We start from the raw sequence: 6000 nt of genomic DNA on the forward strand, positions 1-6000 counted from the left end.
TGAAAATCTCAACAGCCAAGCATTTTTATTTTTATTTCCTTTTAGAAGTCACTTCGACATTTGCTCTAAACCTCACCTGACTAGTTGTTTTCCTCCCAAATCTCTGATCAGGTGTATACTCTGGTGAACTGTAACCTCCTTGTTTCTTAGCCTAGGCTTATCACCATGCTCTATGTTTTAAATTAAGACACAGCCATCACATGCTAAGCTCTAGCTGCTGTCTTTAGAAGGAAAGAATAATTATTCACCCCATCTGAGTCTGACTGTACCAGACATTAATCAAGAGGGCAAAAGCCTGATCCCTGAACTCTTCCCCTTTATGCACCCTCCCAGTTCAGAGACCCTCCCAGGCCATCAGAGATCATCGAGGTCTAAATATAGATCTATGCGCACCAGCAGTCCCTGACCACCGTCACATGGCGCTGCTGACGAAGGACTCCTTGGAGACGCTTTCGACCCAAACACACGTACACAAATTTGTGTGCATATCCATCCATATACACTATACCCACCGAATTCGTTAGCAAAGATGGGCATATCCGTCCACTCAGAAAAGAGGGTCGCTCCCTAGAGATGCCCTCTTGGTACACTTGCGCCACTCTGCACTGTCAGAGGACTTCGCTACGCTGCTCTCGCCTGACCTGCGCGGATCACGTTGGGGTAAGGTGGGAATCAATACTCCAGGGGTACATAGACAGACAGACACACCTACGTACCCTCCAGCCCCCCTGTTCCGCTTTTTCTCAGGAACAGCACTGAAGTTTCCACGGTTCCCCAAGAAAGGAGCCTCCCTCCCGCCAGCAGCCCGCGAGGCTCCCAGGTACCCACAGTTCAGATTACTATCTCCCAGCCAGGTGACCCGAGACGACTCACCTGAGCTCAGGCAAGAGCAAGGGGACCCTGTGTCCCAAGCAGCCAGCTAAACGGAGGAATTAAAGAATATCACCGTGTCAGTGGTGAGCACATGACTTCTGTTCCCTTATCTCTTCTAAGAGTCAGACCTTAGATTTTAAGGCTCCGACACCAAAAATAGACAGCACCCCTCCCCCCCCCCACCCACGCACGAAAACTAGCCAAAAAGTAGAAGGAAACAACCTAAGAAGGGAGAGGAGGATGAAGAAAGGATGAACAGCGACTAGGACTCAGACAGATCCTCAAAAACTGTACCAAGATCTCGAGACAGAAGGCCTGGCTGTGGGATCCGGCGGAGAGAAGCAAGGCATCTTGCTGTGGATGCCATCGGCTGGGGTCCCGCACCTGTTGGCTCCCAGGGTGGCCCCAGACGCCCTCGGCGGCCAGGCAGGAGAACTCCCCACTCCGCTCGCTTTCGCGGAACGCTCTGCACCAGGGGCGCTCGCTCGCCCTGCTCTCCCGCCGACAGCCGGAGCGAGTCCGACAGCCTGGGAGAGGGCAGCGCGCAGCAGGGTCGCGCGTTCCCGCAGCCGGGCTCTGGTTTCTCCCGAGAAAACTACTGATCGGGGAACAGCTCACCTGCAGATGGACCCCGCGTCCTCGGCTTCCCGACTGTTTTCCGTGTGCCCACCACCGCAACCAAAGGACAGGGCGCGAAAGCGCGCGGGAAGATGGGGGGAATTAAGAAACCCAACTCCGTCCAGCCAGTCCGGTGCCTTGTTTATACTGAAACTACGGCCGCGGCCCGGGCGCACACCCACTTGGCTCCGAAGGCCCGCCCCCGCCGTCAGCCCCGCCCCGCGCCCGTCCCCACGGGCCAATCACGGCGTAGATGCCCGCCCACGCCGCCCCGCCCCCGGCGCCCGGGACCCGCCCACGCGTCCCCAGGGGCCCGGGACTCCAGCAGCGAGGTGGCCTCGGTGCCCTCCCACGCCGCGGAGGCCGGCGGAGCCCGGCGCGGCGGTGTGGACCAACGCTGGTTCGGCTCGCTTGGTCGGCGCGCGCTTCCTCCCAAGTGCACCTGCCGGGGGCTGTTTGTGCAGTCATGTGTGTGCCTGTGTGTGTTCGTTTACTTGGGTGCTACCTGTAAATACCGGCCCGACTTGTTATACCGTCTCTATTAACATAATTATGAGCTAGAGGTTACTGTCCGTGTAACTTTCAGAAGAGAGCGGGGAGAAACCACAGGAACATTCGCTCAGCAAATATTTACGGAAAGCCTGAGTGCTAGGGTTGTGCCAAACGCTGGGGGCACACTCCCTGCCATTATGAAGCTAGAGGAGGACAAACATTAAGAAAACTGTCACCTGAACAAAACGTATAATTGAGTCTGTTACAGGTGCCACAATGAAACGGAACTGTGCTGTGAAGTAAGATTCTGGAGGCAAAGGGGTGGCCTGACCTCAGTAAATGTCTTGCTGTCATGGTAACCTCATACTTTATCATTGGATACTTGATAACTCTTTTAGAAAGAGAGGTAAAACCCCCAGTACTTCACCTTGTATGAAGAAAAAGAGGCTGGAGGGAAGAAAAGATGAAAAATACTGGAAGGAAGAGATGCAAGAAAAGAACAAAATTTTAAAGCGTCAGGAGGATACATGTGTATGTATGGCTGAGTCCCTTTGCTGTCTACCTGAAACTATCACAACATTGTTAATTGGCTATATGAAGTGAAGTGAAGTGAAAGTAGCTCAGTCCTGGCTACTCTTTGCCACCCCATGGACTGTAGCCTGCCAGGCTCCTCTGTCCATGAAATTCTCCAGGTCAGAGTAGTAGAGTGGGTAGCCATTCCCTTTTCCAGGACATATTCCTAACCCAGGGATCAAACCCAGGTCTTGACTGCAGGTGGATACTTTACAATCTGAGCCACCAGGGAAACCCAATTGGCTATATGCTCCAATACAATATAAAAAGTTAAAAAAAAAATACACACATACACATCAACAGACTCTCTTGCCTGCTATGTGACCTTGGATAAGTAAAGCAGCTTTTCTGAGCTTCCGTTTTCCCATGGATAAAACAACATTATTCATACCTGGCCTATAGGAACTATAATTAGGATTACTGAGATAGAGGAACTTTTTTGTCTCTGTGCCATCTTCCCTACCTCCCTCCTCCTTGCTGGGATAGAAACAGTGCTCTTGAAGTTCACCTTGCCTATGCTTAGCTCATCCCTCCCCTCAGCTTCTTCACTGGTGCCTTCTGGCGCTTCTCTTTCACTAATTATACTCCATCCTTCTCTTCTACAAATGGGTCTTCTCCACACCCCCACACCCCCACTCCCCTCCACCCTGCCCCGTGACTCAGGAAGCCACTCTCACTTATCTGAGCTTCTCTACAGTTTAAAGAAGGAGCCATAATGCCAAGACAGCTTGGCATGGCCAGCCAGCTCTTCAGAGTAAAGCACCGGGCTTGGGTGGCCCAGCCCTGTTGTGGTTGTGCTGGTTGGCTAGTCTTTCGAGCTCAGTTTTCCACCCTGATTCTGCAGCAAACAAGCCATAAGAGGTTGGGCAAGTCATTTCCAATCCTGAGGTTCCTGCTTCTGTAGCAATAAACAAGAGTTGGAGTAAATCATGATTTCTTAATGGAAATGTTTGACATCCTTTGTAGTAGCCTCCAGATATGCCCACCAGCCCAAAAGATTTGCCCAGTTTTACATTCTGCAGTTTTTCTTTCTTCCATCCAGATAAAAGATGTTTGTTTTAATATCTCAAAAATATATAATAGATACTATGATACTATTGATTTGGTGCTTTTCCAAACCACATTCCTGCTCCCCATTCTGGTTCAACCCCCAGGGCCCCTTCCAGCTCTCTGTGTGAGAGTAAAACATAAGGAGAATGCTTGAGAGTTAGGTGGCTCAAAATCTAATCCTCTGTCTCTTAACCAGTGATCAAACTTTAGAAAAGGCAAGGAAGGATTCTTGAGGCCCAGCTGACTCATCTGAAAAACAGCAGTCATGCTTTATAAAAGCAAATTATTCATGGAACAAGATGAAAAGATATAACACATAAAGTAAGCTTGGAAAAGTATCCCTTGGAGAAGCCTCCTCTGACCTCCTTATTATTTTTTAAATTCATTTTAGTATTTATTTAATGCTTCCCAGGTGGCGCTAGTGGTAAAGAATCCGCCTGCCAATGCAGGAGACACTAGAGACATGAGTTTGACCTCTGGGTGGGGAAGATCTCCTGGAGAAGGGAGTGCAACCCACTCCAGTATTCTTGCCTGGAAAATCCCACGAACAGAGAAGCCTAATGGGCTACAGACCATGGTGTCGCAAAGAGTGAACCCGACTGAGCACACATACACACCATGCCAGGTCTTATTTGTGGCATGCAGGATCTTGAGCTGCAGTATGTGGGATCTTATTTGCACCATGTGGAATCTAGTTCCCTGACCAGGAATCAAATCCGGGCCCCTTGCATTGGGAGAGTGGAGTCTTAGCCACTGCACCACCAGGGAAGTCCCCTGACCTCCTTATTTAAAACTGTAATCACCCCCTGCCTCAATCCATCTCATCCTTCTCTGTTTTGTTGTTTCCTCCATAGCACTTTTTACCATTTAACATACTGTCTATTTTAATTATTAGCATTTGCCTCCCTCCTTTCATTAGAATATAAGTTCCATAAGAGCCAAGTTTGTGGTTTGTTGTTTTAGTTGTGGTCTTTCTGCTGTTTCTAATGTCTAGAACAGTATCCAACACACAATAAACACTCATGATCTACATGGTGGTTGAATGAATGAATGCCTAGCAAATGGTAAATAATAGCTTTTATGAGTGTGTATTTAATTATTTTTTATCATGAAAAGATATTCTTCCCATCCTTTACTTATCATAGCTTCTTTCTGGTCTTTGGACTCCACTGGCTCAGTTCTTGTCTGTGACATGTTGGTGAGCTCAGTGATGTTGGTCAGTTCAGTTCAGTGGCTCAGTCGTGTCCGACTCTCTGCAACCCCATGAATCACAGCACGCCAGGCCTCCCTGTCCATCACCAACTCCCAGAGTTCACTCAAACTCATGTCCACAGAGTCGGTGATGCCATCCAGCCATCTCATTCTCGGTCGTCCCCTTCTCCTCCCGCCCCCAACCTTTCCCAGCATCAGAGTCTTTTCCAGTGAGTCAACTCGTCGCATGAGGTGGCCAAAGTATTGCAGTTTCAGCTTTAGCATCAGGCCTTCCAATGAACACCCAGTATTGATCTCCTTTAGAATAGACTGGTTGGATCTCCTTGCAGTACAAGGGACTCTCAAGAATCTTCTCCAACACCACAGTTCAAAAGCATCAATTCTTCAGCGATCAGCTTTCTTCACAGTCCAACTCTCACATCCATACATGACCACGGGAAAAACCATTGCCTTGACTAGACAGACCTTTGTTGGCAAAGTAATGTCTCTGCTTTTTAATATACTATCAAGGTTGGTCATAACTTTCCTTCCAAGGAGTAAGCGTCTTTTAATTTCATGGCTGCAATCAGCATCTGCAGTGATTTTGGAGCCCAAAAAAATAAAGTCTGACACTGTTTCCACTGTTTTCCCATCTATTTCCCATGAAGTGATGGGGCCAGATGCCATGATCTTTGTTTTCTGAATGTTGAGCTTCAAGCCAACCTTTTCACTCTCCTCTTTCACTTTCATCAAGAGGCTTTTGAGTTCCTCTTCACTTTCTGCCATAAGGGTAGTGTCATCTGCATATCTGAGGTTATTGATATTTCTCCCAGCAATCTTGATTCCAGCTTGTGCTTCTTCCAGCCCAGCGTTCCTCATGATGTACTCTGCATATAAGTTAAATAAGCAAGGTGACAATATACAACCTTGACGTACTCCTTTTCCTATTTGGAACCAGTCTGTTGCTCCATGTCCAGTTCTGACTGTTGCTTCCTGACCTGCATACAGGATTCTCAAGAGGCAGGTCAGGTGGTCTGGGATTCCCATCTCTTTCAGAATGTTCCACAGTTTACTGTGATCCACACAATCAAAGGCTTTGGCATAGTCAATGAAGCAGAAATAGATGTTTTTCTGGAACTCTCTTGCTTTCTCCATGATCCAGTGGATGTTGGCAATTTGATCTCTGGTGCCTCTGCCTTTTCT

At 48.5% G+C, this 6000-nt stretch overlaps 1 protein-coding gene across 2 annotated transcripts in view; it reads right to left on the minus strand.

The window, feature by feature from the left end:
- The window catches only part of RASGEF1B (RasGEF domain family member 1B), a 37891-nt gene extending 36258 nt beyond the window's left edge, over nt 1-1633 (minus strand). Inside the window, exons 1-2 of one of the 2 annotated variants that reach the window (XM_055434568.2) lie at nt 1492-1633; nt 874-919 (exon numbers count right to left, since the gene is read on the minus strand). The gene's annotated coding sequence lies outside the window, so the exon portion shown is untranslated. The remainder of the gene's footprint in view (nt 1-873; nt 920-1491) is intronic. The other variant, XM_055434567.2, reaches the window with a different exon arrangement.
- Between the last annotated feature and the right edge of the window lie 4367 nt (nt 1634-6000).

Source organism: Moschus berezovskii, chromosome 5, assembly GCF_049115385.1.
Source record: "Moschus berezovskii isolate FMDL1 chromosome 5, NW_MosBer_1.0, whole genome shotgun sequence".
NCBI classification, from domain to species: domain Eukaryota; kingdom Metazoa; phylum Chordata; class Mammalia; order Artiodactyla; family Moschidae; genus Moschus; species Moschus berezovskii.